A 19215-nucleotide genomic window follows, 5' to 3' on the forward strand; every position below is an offset into this window, starting at 1 on the left:
TGGGATGCAGCCAAAGCGGTAATCAGAGGTAAATTCATATCCCTGAGTGCATATATTAACAAACTAGGGAGAGCAGATCTCAATCAATTGGAAATGCAAATAAAAAAACTCGAAAGCCATCAAATTAAAAACCCCCAGTAGAAAACCAAACTAGAAATCCTAAAAATTAAGGGAGAAATTAATAAAATCAAAAGTGATAGAACTATTGATTTAATAAATAAGACAAGAAGCTGGTACTTTGAAAAAACAAACAAAATAGACAAAGTACTGGTCAATGTAATTTAAAAAAGGAAAGATGAAAAGCAAATTAACAGCATCAAAGATGAAAAGGGGGACATCACCTCTGATGAAGAGGAAATTAAGGCAATCATTAAAAATTACTTTGCCCAATTATATGGCAATAAATACAGCAATCGAGGTGATATGGATGAATATATACAAAAATACAAACTGCCTAGACTAACAGAAGAAGAAATAGAATTCTTAAATAATCCCATATCAGAAAATGAAATCCAACAAACCATCAAAGAACTTCCTAAGAAAAAATCCCCAGGGCCTGATGGATTCACCAGTGAATTCTATCAAACATTCAGAGAACAGTTAATCCCAATACTATACAAACTATTTGACATAATAAGCAAAGAGGGAGTTCTACCAAACTCCTTTTACAACACAAACATGGTACTGATTCCAAAACCAGGCAGGTCAAAAACAGAGAAAGAAAACTATAGACCAATCTCCCTAATGAATATAGATGCAAAAATCTTAAGTAGGATACTAGCAAAAAGACTCCAGCAAGTGATCAGAAGGGTCATCCACCATGATCAAGTACGATTTATACCAGGGATGCAGGGCTGGTTCAATATTAGGAAAATCATCCACATAATTGACCACATCAACAAGCAAACCAACAAGAACCACATGATTATCTCAATAGATGCAGAAAAAGCCTTTGATAAAATACAACACCCATTCCTATTGAAAACACTAGAAAGCATAGGAATAGAAGGGTCATTCCTAAAAATAATAAACAGTATATATCTAAAACCATCAGCTAATATCATCTGCAATGGGGATAAACTAGATGCATTCCCAATAAGATCAGGAGTGAAACAAGGATGCCCATTATCACCACTATTATTTGACATTGTACTAGAAACACTAGCAGTAGCAATTAGAGAAGAAAAAGAAATTGAAGGCATCAAAATAGGCAAGGAGGAGACCAAGTTATCACTCTTTGCAGATGACATGATGGTCTACTTAAAGAATCCTAGAGATTCAACCAAAAAGCTAATCGAAATAATCAACAACTTTAGCAAAGTTGCAGGATACAAAATAAACCCACATAAGTCATCAGCTTTTCTATATATCTCCAACACAGCTCAGCAGCAAGAACTAGAAAGAGAAATCCCATTCAAAATCACCTTAGACAAAATAAAATACCTAGGAATCTACCTCCCAAGACAAACACAGGAACTATATGAACACAACTACAAAACATTCTCCACACAACTAAAACTAGACTTGAGCAATTGGAAAAACATTAACTGCTCATAGATAGGATGAGCCAATATAATAAAAATGATCATCCTACCCAAACTTATTTATCTATTTAGTGCCATACCCATGGAACTCCCGAAAAATTTCTTTACTGATTTAGAAAAAACCATAACAAAGTTCATTTGGAAGAACAAAAGATCAAGGATATCCAGGGAAATAATGAAAAAAAAAAACACAAATGATGGGGGCCTTGTAGTCCCTGACCTAAAACTATATTACAAAGCAGCAGTCATCAAAACAATTTGGTACTGGATAAGAGACAGAAAGGAGGATCAGTGGAATAGACTGGGGGAAAGCGACCTCAGCAAGACAGTATATGATAAACCCAAAGATCCCAGATTTTGGGACAAAAATCCACTATTCGATAAAAACTGCTGGGAAAATTGGAAGACAGTGTGGGAGAGATTAGGAATTGATCAACACCTCACACCCTACACCAAGATAAATTCAAAATGGGTGAGTGACTTAAACATAAAGAAGGAAGCCATAAGTAAATTGGGTAAACACAGAATAGTATACATGTCAGACCTTTGGGAGGGGAAAGACTTTAAAACCAAGCAAGACATAGAAAGAGTCACAAAATGTAAAATAAATAATTTCAACTACATCAAATTAAAAATCTTTTGTACAAACAAAACCAATGTAACTAAAATGAGAAGGGAAACAACAAATTGGGAAAATATCTTCATAGAAACCTCTGACAAAGGTTTAATTATTCAAATTTATAAAGAGCTAAATCAATTGTACAAAAATCCAAGCCATTCTCCAATTGATAAATGGACAAGGGACATGGATAGGCAGTTTTCAGATAAAGAAATCAAAACTATTAATAAGCACATGAAGAAGTGCTCCACATCTCTTATAATCAGAGAGATGCAAATCAAAACAACTCTGAAGTATCACCTCACACCTAGCAGATTGGCTAACATGATAGCAAAGGAAAGTAATGAATGCTGGAGGGGATGTGGCAAAGTTGGGACATTAATTCATTGCTGGTGGAGTTGTGAATTGACCCAACCATTCTGGAGGGTAATTTGAAACTATGCCCAAAGGGCGATAAAAGACTGTCTACCCTTTGATCCAGCCATAGCACTGCTGGGTCTGTACCCCAAAGAGATAATGGAGAAAAAGACTTGTACAAGAATATTCATTGCTGCGCTCTTTGTGGTGGCCAAAAATTGGAAATCGAGGGGATGCCCATCAATTGGGGAATGGCTGAACAAACTGTGGTATATGTTGGTGATGGAATACTATTGTGCTAAAAGGAATAATAAAGTGGAGGAGTTCCATGGAGACTGGAACAACCTCCAGGAAGTGATGCAGAGCGAGAGGAGCAGAACCAGGAGAACATTGTACACAGAGACTATTACACTGTGGTATAATCGAACGTAATGGACTTCTCCATTAGTGGCGGTGTAATGTCCCTGAACAATCTGCAGGGATCTAGGAGAAAAAACACTATTCATAAGCAGAGGACAAACTGTGGGAGTAGAAACACCGAGGAAAAGCAACTGCCTGACTACAGAGGTTGAGGGGACATGACAGAGGAAAGACTCTAAACGAACACACTAATGCAAATACTAACAACATGGTAATGGGTTCGAATCAAGAACACATGTGATACCCAGTGGAATCACTTGTCGGCTATGGGGGGTTGGGGGGGAGGAAAAGAAAATGATCTTTGTCTTTAATGAATAATGCTTGGAAATGATCAAATAAAATATTATAAAATTTAGAAAAAAAATGAGTGATTCATTGTGAAGAAACTTTTTTTTAACCTGGCTAATGGGGAAGTTTGTTTTACTTGACTATGCATGTTTTTAACAGGATTGTGTTCTTTCTTTCTCATTTAAGGTAGAGATTGTAAAGGAGGTAGGAAGTATAGAAAATTGTTTTTGTTGATTGAGAAGATAATTTAATTTTTAAAAAGGAAAGAACTGAGAGGTATTCACAGAAATATGAAGCATGCTCCAGAGGAGTTGACTACTTAATTGGGGAGCCAAGAAAAGGTAACAAATAGTGCCAAGAAATAAGTTATGAATCAAATGAAAAAAAAGAAGTAAACTGGACTTTCTCTCATTTTCTCCTCAAAATCCTCCTTCACCCTTCATCCTCTTTATTTGTCTCCCCCTCAGTGTTTCTTGCCACTGCTGGAAATACCACTTACCATCAATTTAAGTTAATTATGGTTCTTCACACACTGTAGTTAGACTTTTGACAAGTCTTGCCCCTTTTCTTTGCCAAAGGATTTTTGAAATTTGTCCTGGTTTTTTTTTCTGTTTCTCTGCTCTGCTAACCAAATATGTTTTCCAAAACCACATAATCTGTTAAACTAGCATTTTAGTCCTTTAGAATGGGACTTCAATAACAGCCTGGCAAAGATCATCTTAATAAAGACTCAAAGAGAAGTCATTATCTCCCGAGGCAGCCAATTCCACTTTTTTTTTTTTAAACAGCTGTCATCATTAAGAAGTTGAGCTAAAAATCTGCCTTCCTGTGGAGAGCCAGCCTTGTAGTTAGAGATTCTACCTCTGACATTTGGCAATTGTGGTATGGCTTTAAGAAAATCATTTAACTGTTTTGTGCCCCAGGTAACTCTGTAAGATTATAAAATGCAGAGGAGGAGGTACCAATCTACAATGGTAGAGAACGTTCCTCACATGGAGGTTCCTCTAAGACTGAGATGATAGAATTTGAGAGTTGGAAGAAACCCCAGTGACCCTTTGGTTCAACCTATATTACAGATCTGGTTAAAAAATATATCAGAAATAAAACTTGCCTTCACTGTAAATATCTATTCTGTCGTATAATCCAGAGGAGGGTAGGGTCAACCTGAACTTCTCTTCGCCAAGAGCATAGAGAGCTCATGAGAGCCACAGTCAATTCCGGGGTCTTCATCTACTTCAAGTTCAGTCCTGGCCTTGGTTGGCTTCTAGGATCCTCATAAAAACAAATCTAAAACCCTATATTGCCCTTAAAATGATCCTCTTGGAAGGAAGACCTGAGTTCAGGTACCACTTCTTTTTTTTTAACCCTTACCTTCTCTAAGGCAGAAGAGTGGTAAGGACAAGGCAATGGGAGTTAAGTGACTTGCCCAGGGTCACACAACCAGAAAAGTGTCTGAGACCAGATTTGAACTGAGGACTTTCCTTCTCTAAGCTTGGCTCTCAATCCATTGAGCCACCCAGCTGCCACCTCAGGTCTACTTTTGACACATTCTAGCTATGGATATCCTGATGAAGTCAGTTCACCTTGGAGTCACCCAGTCATCTTTCTAAGGCTATACACTATAGAATAGTTGCTCATCTGTGTTGGTTGGAGTGGTTTCCTCTCAGGGAGTTTACCTAAACTAATGATATCACAGGTGGAGATTTTTAAAAATCATATGAACTTTTTAATACCCACATTCCATATTTGTGTCATGTTGATCCTATAACTAATATTCTGAGATTCTTTTTTACATAGTAGGAATTCAGTGATTAGGGCCATATATTCGGAGCTTGAAGGCTTTTTTTTTAAACCCTTATCTTCCTTCTTGGAGTCAATACTGTGTATTGGCTCCAAGGCAGAAGAGTGGTAAGGGCTAGGCAATGGGGGTCAAGTGACTTGCCCAGGGTCACACAGCTGGGAAGTGTCTGAGGCCAGATTTGAACCTAGGACCTCCCATCTCTAGGCCTGGCTCTCAATCCACTGAGCCACCCAGCTACCCCCTTGAAGGCTTTTTAAAGGTCACCTAGAACGAACAAAACTGAGTCCCCTAAAAGTTGTGAGCTTCTAAAGAATACTTGTGAATTGACTGACTGTGGACCCTCCCCAAATAGTATTGATGATGATAAAAAAATAATAATAATAGCTTGTATTTAGATCGAGCTTTAAGAGTTACAAAGTACTGTATAGATAATTGTCTCATCTTACCCTCATAGCAACTCTCAGAGGCAGATATTATTATTTTCCTTATTTTTCAGAGGAGCAAAGTGAGACAGGCAGGGGTTAAATGACTTATCCATGTCACTTGGCAAGTGGCTCACTTCACTGAATATTTTCAATATGATCTCTTACAGCTACTGTCTATCTAATAGAATATGGCTGGTGAAGGAAGAGTGACTTTAAAAGCCTTCAAGGAGCTCTGCAAGTTCCATAGGCATGGAGAGCTTTAAAACATACCTCTCTGATGGAATACTATTGTGCTCAAAGGAATGATGAACTGGAGGGATTCCATGTGAACTGGAACAACCTCCAGGAAGTGATGCAGAGTGAGAAGAGCAGAACCAGGAGAACATTGTACACAGAGACTGATACACTGTGGTACAATCGAATGTAATGGACTCCTCCATTAGTGGCAATGCAGTGACCCTGAACAACTTGGAGGGATCTAGGAGAAAAACCACTATCCACATTCAGAGGAAACACTGTGGGAGTAGAAACACAGAAGAAAAACAACTGCTTAATGACATGGGTCAAGTGGATATGATTGGGGATATAGACTCTGAATGATCATCCTAGTGCAGTTATCAATAATATGGAAATAGGTCTTGATCAATGACACATGTAAAATCCAGTGGAATCCCACGTTGGCTTTGGGAGGAGGGAGTGGGGGGGGGGGGTAAGAACATGAATCATGTAACCATGGGAAAATATTCTAAATTAATTAGTTAAATAAAATTTTTTCTTAAAAAAAAACCATACCTGTCAACTCAGGATTCACAACAGAAGGAATAAATGGCATCTGCACCCAAGGACCTAAGCTACACTAACCAGTTTCCCTGAAAGCCTTACTTGGGAAAGTGAAAAGATCACCTCTTGATGACTCCCCTCTCCAGAGCTTGGTCACATTCCAAACTCCTGAAAGAACTTTGTCATTGAGATAAAAGAGTCATCAGTCTGCCACGTGGCTTATCAGGTGACCTGTGGATTTAGCCAAACTGTCTGCTAAAAGTGAAACCCACACAGGAATCTAGGTAGCTATCCCCAGAATTACCTGCAGTGATTAATTGCCAAGGAGACCTAGGCTGCATTCAGCACCAAGGGCAGGAACTGGCTTAAAAAGAGCCTTCTTTAAGTATCCTGGATATGGTCTCCTAAAAACAATCCCCATCTCTGATGTGGCATAATCACTCCATAGATTAAAGAGCTAAAAATTGGGAAGGGAAGGGGACGGCTAGGTGGCCAAATGGAGAGAGAGCCAAGTCTGGAGTTAGAAGGTCCTGGGTTCAAATTTGACCTCAGACACCTCTTGGCTCTATCCCTAGGCAAGTCATTTAACCTCTATTGCCTAACCCATTACTGCTCTTCTGCTTCAAAATTAATACTTAGCATCAATTCTCAGACAGAGGGAAAGGGTTTAAAAATAATAAAAATAAGGAAGGGAGCATATGAAGTCTACTGTTTTTATTTTATGCATAAAAGCAGGCATATTGTGTGTATATGAAGATGCTTATATTTGTGTGTACATGTATGTATATGAACAAAGGCAAAAGAATATCTAAAGACCCGAGACATTTTTTACACTCCCCCCTACTAAATCCCTTGGATAGTACACTTTATAATTGAAATCTATTTAAGAATTTTGTGTGATACTCTTAGTCGTCCCATGCCCACCGAAAATGAAAACAAAAACTTCAATAATAATTTGAGATATATATAAAGTTAGAAAAATACTACTTATGAGTCCCCCTTACTAGACATTTTGTAAAATATACTGTTAGGACAGCTAAATGGCTCAGTGGCTAGAGCACCAGGTCTGGAGACAGGAGGTCCTGGGTTCAAATGTGGCCTCAGACACTTCCTAGATGTGTAACCCTGGGCAGGTCACAGAGAGAGAGAGAGAGAGAGAGAGAGAGAGAGAGAGAGAGAGAGAGAGAGAGAGAGAGAGAGAGAGAGAGAGAGAGAGAGAGAGAGAGAGAAATAGAGAGAGAGAGAGAGATTTATAAAAGATATACCCTTAATTTCCCAAAATATATTTTTAATATATATTTCTCCCTTTGCCCACCCAGAGAACCCTTCTTTTAAAAAATGTTTAATAGAACATTCATTTTCACAGAATTTGAGTTCCAAATTCTCTCCCTCCCTCTCTGTCTTTCTCTGTCTCTGTCTCTCTCTCTGTGTCGGTCTGTCTGTCTGTGTGTGTGTGTGTGTGTGTGTGTATCTGTCTGTCTGTCTCTCACCCTCTCTGTCCCTCCTTTCCTCTCTCTATGAGATGGCAAGTAACTTGATCAGCATTCCATACACGTGATCATAAAAAACATCTCCACTTTGGTCAGGGGGTGGAAGAAGTCGGTCTCTTTCCTAGGGAAATATAAGATTATTAGGGTCCCCTCTCTGTTGGTGTTGGCACTCCTGTGACTCTATCCTAAGAATGCCTCTGTAAGAAACCACTTAATCAGAAACCTCCCACCAGAAAGACCCCAAAGTGGTCTGGCTCCTGCTTGGCTACTGGAGGAAACTCCCACAACAGACATTCCTAACTGTGTGTTAACTGAGGAAACACCTTTTGTTTTTTTTTTCTGTTTTTTTGTTTGTTTGTTTGTTTTAAACATTATGTTATTTGGTCATTTCCAAACATTATTCATTGGAAACAAAAATCATTTTCTTTTCCTCCCCCTCCCTCCTACCACCTCTCCCATAGCCAACATGCGATTCCACTGGGTATCACATGTATCCTTGATTCAAACCCATTTCCATGTTGTTGGTATCTGCATTAGAGTGTTCCTGTAGAGTCTCTCCTCATTCATGTCCCCTCAATCCCTGTAGTCAAGCAGGTGCCCTTCTTCGGTATTTCTACTCCCACAGTTTGTCCTCTGCTTGTGGATAGTGTTTTTTAGATCCCTGCAGATTGTTCAGGGACATTGCATTGACCCTAATGGAGAAGTCCATTACATTCGATTGTACCACAGTGTATCAGTCTCTGTGTACAATGTTCTCCTGGTTCTGCTCCTCTCGCTCTGCATCACTTCCTGGAGGTCATTCCAGTCTCCATGGAATTCCTCCACTTTATTATTCTTTTGAGCACAATAGTATTACATCACCAACAGATACCACAATTTGTTCAGCCATTCCCCAATTGAAGGGCATCCCCTCATTTTCCAATTCTTGGCCACCACAAAGAGCACCGCTATGAATATTCTTGTACAAGTCTTTTTTCCTTATTATCTCTTTGGGGTACAAACCCAGCAGTGCTATGGCTAGATCAAAGGGCAGACAGTCTTTTAGTGCCCTTTGGGCATAGTTCCAAATTGCCCTCCAGAATGGTTGGATCAATTCACAACTCCACCAGCAATGCATTAATGTCCCAATTTTGCCACATCCCCTCCAGCATTCATGACCTTCCAAAGCTGTCATGTTAGCCAGTCTGCTATGTGTGAGGTGATACCTCAGAGTTGTTTTGATTTGCATCTCTCTGATTATAAGAGATTTAGAACACTTTTTCATGTGCTTATTAATAGTTTTAATTTCTTTAGCTGAAAACTGCCTGTTCATGTCCCTTGTCCATTTATCAATTGGAGAATGGCTTGATTTTTTTGTACAATAGATTTAGCTCTTTGTAAATTTGAGTAATTAAACCTTTGTCAGAGGTTTTTATGAAGATTGTTTCCCAATTTGTTGCTTCCCTTCTGATTTCAGTTACATTGGTTTTGTTTGTACAAAAACTTTTTAATTTGATGTAGTCAAAATTATTTATTTTACATTTTGTGACTCTTTCTAAGTCTTGCTTGGTTTTAAAATCTTTCCCTTCCCAAAGGTCTGACATGTATACTATTCTGTGTTCACCTAATTTACTTATAGTTTCCTTCTTTATGTTCAAGTCATTCACCCATTCTGAGTTTATCTTGGTGTAGGGTGTGAAGTGTTGATCCAAACCTAATCTCTCCCACACTGTCTTCCAATTTTCCCAGCAGTTTTTATCAAATAATGGATTTTTGCCCAAAATCTGGGGTCTTTGGGTTTGTCATAAACTGTCTTGCTGAGATCATTTACACCAAGTCTATTCCACTGATCCTCCTTTCTGTCTCTTAGCCAGTACCAAATTGTTTTGATAACCACTGCTTTATAGTATAGTTTGAGATCTGGGACTGCAAGTCCTCCTTCCTTTGCATTTTTTTTTCATGATTTCCCTGGATATCCTTGATCTTTTGTTCTTCCAAATGAACTTAGTTATGGTTTTTTCTAATTCAATAAAGAAGTTTTTTGGTAGTTCAGTGAGTATGGCACTAAATAAGTAAATTAATTTGGGTAGGATTGTCATTTTTATTATGTTAGCTCATCCCACCCATGAGCAATCAATGTTTTTCCAATTGTTTAGATCTAGTTTTAACTGTGTGGAGAGTGTTTTGTAGTTGTGTTCATAGTTCCTGTGTTTGTCTTGGCAGATAGATTCCTAAGTATTTTATATTGTCTAGGGTAAACATCTTTTGTTAATGTGATTTTCAGTAAAAGTGGGAACCTGAGTGACCACATGGGAAGCTGGCCAATGTAGCCCAGGGTCAAATTGTTGCAGTAGAACACTGACTCTTTTCCATACACCAAGAAGACCTCATGGACATGATGGCAGCATGACTCAAGAGCAAAAGGACTTCTCCATAGTTGTCTGTGCAGAGAGATCTGAGAGAATAAGCTTTAATAACCTACAAGCAAAGGGAAGTAGAAAGCTGATTGTGTCACATAGCATCATTGTCAGAGAGGAGGAGGATGAACTAGGTCACACATCTTACATATACACATACTTAATAGACAGGGTCTCCCAAAAATCTCAGTGAAATTTTAAACTTTAATAGCTTAAAGCTGCTCTTTGACTTTTGGGACACTGTGTTTGTGTGTGTATGAATGTAAATAGATATACATATATACACACATATACAACGTATATATACACATATATCTTTTTTGAGATAGGAACATTATATATAAATTTCTAGTCAAATATATATTGTGAATTTTAAAACTACTCCACCCTACTCAGACCGTTTAGAAGATTTGATTTAGCTATTTCCTGATTTATAACAATGGAGATACAAGGTCTAACAGAATCAGGTCTTGGGAACTCTACATGGCTCCACCCTACTTAGTCTAACAAGGTCAGGAATGTCTGCTCCTATACTCAAGGATTAAGTATCTAAGAAGATGGTCTTCAACAGACATATGCAGAAATAGCTGACAGACCCCTGGGCTGTCCTAAGTCAAGCTAAGCTATCATTGGTACAAATGAGATGCAGGAAAGTGATGTAAAACCATTTATATAGGACACATCACTTCCTCTCTTCGCCCTCTTTCCCTGGAGAGGTGTCTCTTGCTGGCAGAGTGCTAAGTGTTCCAACATCTTGGCATGGTGGCAACTATTTGTCTGGATTTTGGCGGTGAGTTTGCCCTTGAGGTAATTCAGGTTCAGGCATCTTGGCTGAGCCCTCTTAGAGTTCAGGATGATTCCTTCCTCCTTTACTCTCCAAAAACCTTACCTTCCTAGAGTCTCTAATCTTCCCCCTGGCACAAGCCAGGCGGGAGAAATCCTACATCCTTTCCTTCTCCCTTCTTCTTAATTTCTTTCCACTATATTAATTAAATCACCATAAATTTCCAGCTGATGGGTATTTTTTTTATTTGGGATATCCATGGCAACCAAATAATTAATGTAGTTTAGGTCACACCACTAAAATTATCCTTTACAATATATATACACATATATCAATCATATATTAACAAGCCTCCCTTGATTATACATAATGTACATTTTATTTGTGGGTATGTATGTGTATACACATCCATATAAATATATTCCCACTTAAGAATGGGGGAGGTTGGAGAACTAGATGAGTTCAAGAAGAAACATTCAATTAAAGACTTTTTGTTCTTTGAAAAGGTAACCATATGGAACACTAATGCACTGCTGGTGGAGTTGTGAATTGATCCAACCATTCTGAAGGGCAATTTGGAACTATGCCCAAAAGGGCGCTAAAAGAGTGTCTGCCCTTTGATCCAGCCATAGCACTGCTGGGTTTGTACCCCAAAGAGATAATAAGGAAAAAGACTTGTACAAGAATATTCATAGCTGCACTCTCTGTGGTGGCAAAAATTGGAAAATGAGGGGATGCCCTTCAATTGGGGAATGGCTGAACAAATTGTGGTATGTAGTTGGTGATGGAATACTATTGTGCTCAAAGGGATAACGAAGTGGAGGAGTTCCATGTGAATGACATCCCAGAATTGATGCAGAGTGAAAGGAGCAGGACCAGAAAAACATTGTACACAGAGACTGATACACTGTGGTACAATCAAATGTAATAGACTTCTCCATTAGTGGCAATGCAGTGATCCTGAACAACTTGGAGGAATCTACAAGAAAAACCCCTATCCACATCCAGAGAAAAAACTGTGGGAGTAAAAACACTGATGAAAAGCAACTGCTTGATTACATAGGTCAAAGGGATATGATTGGGGATGTGGACTCTAAATGAATATCCTAATGCAAACACCAACAACATGGAAATAGGTTCTGATCAAGGACACATGCAATACCCAGTGGAATTGCAAGTGGGCTACAAGAAGGGCAGGGGGAGGGGAGGGAGGAAAAGAATATGATTCTTGTAACCAAGGAATAATGTTCTAAATTGACTAAAGAAAAAAAAAAGAAAGAAAGAAAAGGTAACCATAGGGGGCAGCTGGGTGGCTCAGTGTATTGAGAGCCAGGCCTAGAGATGGGAGGTCCTAGGTTCAAATCTGGCCTCAGCCACTTCCTAGCTGTGTGACCCTGGGCAAGTCACTTGACCCCCATTGCCTAGCCCTTACCACTCTTATACCTTGGAATCAATACAGCCTGTTGGTTCCAAGACGGAAGGTAAGGGTTTAAAAAAAAAAAGTAACCATAAATTTCAGCAGTGTTCGAAATTTGCTCATGCAAATAAATACTGGCATTTGGAGCCACACACTCTCTCTTGTTCTTGTCAGAAGCAGTGCCTACTGGGCTATAGAACCTCTTCAGAACTAACAAAGCAATGCCAAGCCACAAGTGGAACAGAGCCAGAAAAGAGAAGACACCCAACCCCTCCCACCCTGGCCCCAGCAGTTGCATGTTGCTAAGTAGATGGCCAAAGAAAGTGAAAATCTTTATGCAAATTCCCCAGTTGCTTCACCATGAACAATGCCAGGTTCAATGGTTCACCTGTTGTAAATGGGAGTTGCCAGAAAAAAAGTCATAGGTGATAAGTAACCTGACAGCTGGGGCAAAGATGTAAAAGTGTGGAGAGGAATTCTGCAAAATTGTTTTGCAATATTGTACTATCTCCCCATTTCCTATCTCTATCATCATCACAGGGATGGCATCACAGTATCAAATAACCATAGCATGGGGGCAGCTGGGTGGCTCAGTGGATTGAGAACCAGGCCTAGAGATGGGAGGTCCTAGGTTCAAATCTGGCCTCAGACACTTCCTAGCTGTGTGACCCTGGGCAAGTCACTTGACCCCCATTGCCTAGCCCTTACCACTCTTCTGCCTTGGAGCCAATAGACAGTATTCACTCCAAGATGGAAGGTAAGGGTTTAAAAAAAAACAAACAAAAAGCTGTAGCATTAAATGGGCTGCAAATCACTGAGAAATGCATATTAAATAATTATTCTTTTTGTAAAGATTCATGGTATAAATATTTCCTCTATTCTTAAAGATGACAACTTTTCTACCCCATAGTAGCTAGTATAATATATTCTTTTACCAAAAAGAAGAATCGTGAGTAAGCTTTTTATAAGCAACCATCTTTTGAGTAAGAACAAACAAATAAGTTAATGTGTGAAGTGCTCTGTGCTCCCCTGATGAAAGTCAAGCTCAACAGTCTTAGAGAAGAAATGAAGAAAATGAACAGCCCTTTTTCTCTTGGAAAGGCAGGGGACTACAGGGGTAGAATGTCTACAATGTCAGACGTGCTCACTGGGTGTTTGGCTTTGCTTATCTATCTTTCTTGTTATAAGAAAGTCTGTCTGGGCAAGTAGGGGCGGGTTAGTGGTTTATGTCCCACAAATTACTGTGTCATAAAAATAAAAAGAATCAATTAACTTTTAATTGAATGACAATAGCAAAAAATGAAAATTGTGCTCCACTTAGTTGCATCAGCTTCACTAAATAGAATTCTTGGAGAAGGGAAGGGAAAAGAAGGGGGGGGGGTGCATTTATATGAAGCCTACGAAATGTCAGGCACTGTCCTAAGTGCCTTTTACCAATATAATCTCATTTGATGCTCACAACAACCCTGGGAAGAAGATACTGGACCCATAAAGAGATATTTCCGCCTCCACCTCTGTAGTTGTCTACACTTTAGAGGCTAGCTCAATTAATTGGAGAATGGTGTTGCTGAAACCAGGCCATCTCTTGCTTTAGATTTTGATTTTGTGCTTCTCACATTCTAAATTGCATTCATCTATAATCTCATTAAATTTTATGAAGCAATTACAATGTATGAAGCATTGTTGTGGACACTAGGAATACAAAGGAATTGGGGGAACTGCAAATACAAAACAGCCCTCCCTATTAAAATGTAAGCTTCTTGAGGGCAGGGACAGTTCCTCACTTTTTTTATATTCACACACTCCATCAAGATGAATCTCTTCTAGAAGCTTCTTACTAAATGCGCATTGGGCTGGATGAAATGACCATGTGACGGACTTTGCAAAGTGCTTATCTGGGAGCCAGGAAAGCTTGACTTCAGATCTTACCTGATGCTTAACTGTGAAGTCTCTCCCTTTTGGGTGCCACTAGCAACTTCTACAGCCAATCTAAGCCCTAGATCTCTTTTGTGTGGAGAGAGTTCCCAAGCCAGGAGCTTTTCATACTTCCAACATCATATATCATTCGTGTTTCACTTCGTTCAGTATTGTATGACATTATACCATGTAATATTAGCCCAAAGCATGAAAAGTTCCTTCCCTCAACCACTGGATAAATCATTCAAAGCTCATACCCAGTTAATGGTAGGTCACCTTTGTGTAGAAGCAGAGAATAATTCCTATCTATGTAAAAATTGATAAGCAATATACAAATGTACAATATAAAATAAAATGTGTACCATATGCTATTATATTACTTTGTTGTTCAATTATGTTTCAGTCATGTCTTACTCTTTGTGATTTCATTTGAGTTTTCTTGGCAAAGATAGTTCAATGGTTTGTCATTTCCTTCTCCAGCTCATTTTACAGATGAGGAAACTGAGGGAAACAAGTGCCCATGATCACACAGCTAGTAAGTATCTGACGTCATATTTGAACTCGGGAGAATGGGTCTTCCTGTCTTCAGTCCTGGCACTCAATCTGCTGCGCCACCTAACTGTCTAGATTATCCTACAACATATAGTGTTGTAAAAATGCATATTAATTGAAATTATAACATCTGTACACATAAATGCTATAAAATTTACATTTTAGAAATTTCATAAACATATAAACAAAATTAAATTTTACAAATCTATTTATAACAATCTCTCCAAATATATACTGTTAAATTATCTACATACCTATAAAATAGCAAGGCTAGAAGAATCTTAGAGAATTGTTTTATTTATTCATTGATGGAACAAACATTTATTAAACCCCTAACATATATGAAGTACTGTACTTGTGGAGAAAATAAAGACAAAAATAAAAACAACTCTGACATTTTATATTTGAAAAAAAAAAACAAGCCTAGATCTAGAGAAGTTAAGTGATTTATCCAAGATCACACAGCTAAGAATAAACAGATCTGGAATAAGAACTCAGCCACCTCTTAAAGGTACTCATTTTAGGGGCAGCGAGGTAGCACAGTAAATAGAGAGCCAACTCTGGAGACAGGAGGTCCTAGGTTCAAATGTGAACTCAGAAATGGCTGTGTGACCCTAGGCAAGTCACTTTATCCCAAATGCCTAGCCCTTGCCACTCTGCTGTCTTAGAATTGATACTAAGACAGGAGGTAAAGGTTTATCATTTTTTTAATTACTCATTTTAGAGAATAAACATGGTTTAAAGGTCAAAAATAAGAGCTAAGGTTTAGAAGACATGAATTCTGTTTCCAGCTCTTCCACTAGTTAACTATGTAGCCAGCCCTAGGCAAGTCACTTGTATTCAAGGTCTCAGTTTCCTCATCTGTAAAATGTTGGCAATATTTTCCCTATCCAATCCACATGATATTTTGATGGATCCATGACCTCGTTTCTCTCTATTAGCAGAGATCTATGTTTTCTCATTCTCTTTTAGTCTGACTCATGACTTTATTTGCATCCCCCATAAAGGATGATCTGGTAGTTTTCCTCTGTAGTTTTAATATTCAAGAGATACCTGTGCAATTCTGGAGCTTTCTCTCTCTTAGCTCTCTCACTGCAAGCCTGGCCTACCCATCTTCTTTTGCAATCAACATTGCCCTTGATGGTGTTTTTCCTGCCATTTCCCTGGGTTATTGTTGGTAATAAGTTGCAACTTGCTTATATCCATGGTATGATTTCTTGTGACCTTCAGAATCACTGGCAATTTTCAACCTTCTGAGATTGTTATGTTCTGTGGTTCACAGGAATAGAGAGAACATTACCAGAAGGCTCTTGGTGTTAACAAAAAAGGAAGAAAGAAAAAAGAAGGACTTTTGTGGCAGGGAGCAATTTGGGATCATTGAAAGCCCTAAGTTCTTTCTCAAATTTTATCCAATTTGCTTCTCCTCAAATTGAATCTCAAACTCTTCTCACTGTCCCTCTGCACATCCATCCAAGTTATATTGATGGACAAATGCAATGGGCAATCCACTCAACTCTATGTCACAATCCAGACGATGTATAATTTTTATCTCCTTGGATTTTCCAGATGGACTGCTGAATAAATCTTTTATGGGTAAGCATGATCTCACTGAAAATGCCTTTTTGTGCTTTGGGGCCCTAAGCAATGGGAACAATGCCATTTGTAAACAGGATTATCTTAAGTGGGCAACACATACCTTTCAACTACTTTGCAACCCAAGCTCTTCAGCCCTATATTTCCATTGGGCTTCCACCTTGCAGCTCCAGTCAAAGACCTCATCCATCTCTGCAAGGCATTTCTGTTTACAGGCAAACACTTATTTCCTGAATAGAAACCCTAAGCTTATTACCACAATGGGCTTAACAATTAAATCACATCCTCTGTTACAGGAATCTTTATTAAACCCTTAACAAGGAGATATGTCTTCAATTAAAGCATATAGTAGCCTACTGAATGCATGGCTTTATTTCCACCAAATGAACCAGCTATTAAAAAATAAGATACAGGAAACTTAAGTAGGAAATTTTCCGAGAGGCAATATAATTCAATAGAAAAACAAATAGTTGAGATTTATGCAATTGAAAGTACTGAGATCTTCCCACTCTCATTTCTAAAAGGAGATCCTGTACTTTAACATGCCAATACTTCAAGGATCTGTGATTTCCTTGGGCTGGGCACTTCTTTCCCCCACACAGATCTCAACCTTTCTGTGACTGAGGAATAAGTCCCTCAAAATGTCTACAGTTAAAAATGCATCACTGCAGTAATATCAGGAAGGAACCCCTTACTTGGATTAGTCCTGTTAAATCATTACATACAGAAAGACTTGAAGCCTTTCCAGAGACACCATGGTGTACTCATCAAGTAACTTCACTTAGGGGTAGTTCTGTTGCTCAGTGGATAGAGCACAAGTGCTAGAGTCAAGAGGACTTGGTTTCAACTCTGACTTTAGACACTTCTTCATTGTGTAACCCTGGGCAAGTCACTAGCTCCATTTCCTTGGCCCTTGCCCTTCTGTCTTAGAGTTGTCACTAAGACAGAAAGTAAAGTTTTTTTTAAAAAGCACTTGGATACAGAAATAAGGAAAATATGGGTTCAAATCCCTCCTCATACCCTTAATAGATGTGTAACTGTGGACAATCCCTTGATCTCTCGGGGCCTCAGTTTACTCATCTGTAAAATGAGAGGATTGAGGAAACAGTCAAGTAGAGAAATCCTTTTATTTCTATTCTCCTTTGTATTTTGAAATGTTGATGTCTTTTGATATTTGTCATATTCAAAATTAAAAGAAATTTTTCAAATGAAAATTAAATGAGCAGGCTAAAGTTGACAATCTCTTAAGTTCCCTTCCAGTTCTAAATCTATTATACTATGAAAGGAAATATACCAACTGCCTATAAAAATTGATGCCAAATAAATGTAAAATTAATTTCAAGAATTGGAAATAGAGTCCATAAGACCCTAAACTGGCAAAGACCCCTTAATATTAGACCCGATCTATTACACTAAAATCAGGTAGAATGTTTTTTTAAACCCTTACCTTCCATCTTGGAACCAACACGCTGTATTGATTCCAAGGCAGAAGAGTGGTAAGGGCTAGGCAATGGAGGTCAAGTGCACCCAGGGTCACACAGCTGGGAAGTGTTTGAGGTCTAATTTGAACCCAGGACCTCCCATCTCTAAGCCTGGCTCTCAATTCACTGAGCCACCCAGCTGCCTCCTAGAATTCCTGATTATTACATTGATTTAATGTTAGAAAATAAGGCCACTATTAAATTACTGCCAAAAGTAATGGAGCTAAGAAGCAGGGCAATAGATTAGTATATACCTAAATAGCATTTCTGCTCCTTTTTTCTTTCCTTTTTTTTTCTCAGTTTGATCTGCAGTTCTCAATTCTGGTTTAAAAATTAGAAAGGGAGATCCACCGAGGAAAAGCAACTGCTTGACTACAGGGTTGGAGGGTATATGACTGAGGAGAGACTCTAAATGAACACTCTAATGCAAATACCAACAACATGGAAATGGGTTCTAGTCAAGAACACATGTCATAACCAGTGGAATCATGCGTCAGCTATGGGAGAGGTGGTGGGAGGGGTGGCGGTGGGGGGGGAGGAAAAGAAAATGATTCTTGTTTCCAATGAATAACGTTTGGAAATGACCAAATAAAATAATGTTTATTAAAAAAAAAAGGAAGGAAGGAAGATCATAGGGCCTTACCCTCCCCCCTGTCAACTGAACACAGTAGTATAAGTGTTTGACAAAACAAGGACACCAATGGCCAGGAAAATCGAGAAGCAGATAGGAAGAAATTAGATTTCGACCAATATTTCTAGATCGATATTTCATTTGATTAGAGTTCTGATGTCTTTCCATGTTGTTTTCCTCTGCAATATTGTGAACATAGTGTAAATTTTCTCATAGTTCTGTTTGCTTCACCTTCATCTGCTCAAGAAAGTCTTCCATCATTATTTTTTCTGAATTCTTCTATAGTCATATTTTAAAGTTAGAATAATATTTCATTACATACATATGCCACAATTTGTTGAATAATTCTGAGATTGATGGCCATTCCTTTTCCCCAGGCGTTAACCATCCCCAAAAGTGCTGCTCTGAGTATTTTTGCATATGTCACAGCGTTAGACCAGTGAACCTAAGGATTAGTCCAATGGGTATTTAAGAGTGGTGAGCTAGCCTCTAGATGTTCCTGATTACTTGGAAAAGGGGATCTTTGCTCTCCACATATACACTAACATATATGTGTGCACAAACACATAAGTATGTATAAGTATATATGTGTGTATACTACACTCACATATAGTTAACCTTCAACATTCCCATGTTTAACTTTCGACTTCAAGCATTGAAGAGATTTTATTAAAAATCTTACTTTTGTTTTGGCAATCAGCATTGCAACTATGCACAGTA

This window comes from Monodelphis domestica, chromosome 3 (genome assembly GCF_027887165.1).
Source record: "Monodelphis domestica isolate mMonDom1 chromosome 3, mMonDom1.pri, whole genome shotgun sequence".
In the NCBI taxonomy this organism is placed as follows: Eukaryota; Metazoa; Chordata; class Mammalia; order Didelphimorphia; family Didelphidae; genus Monodelphis; species Monodelphis domestica.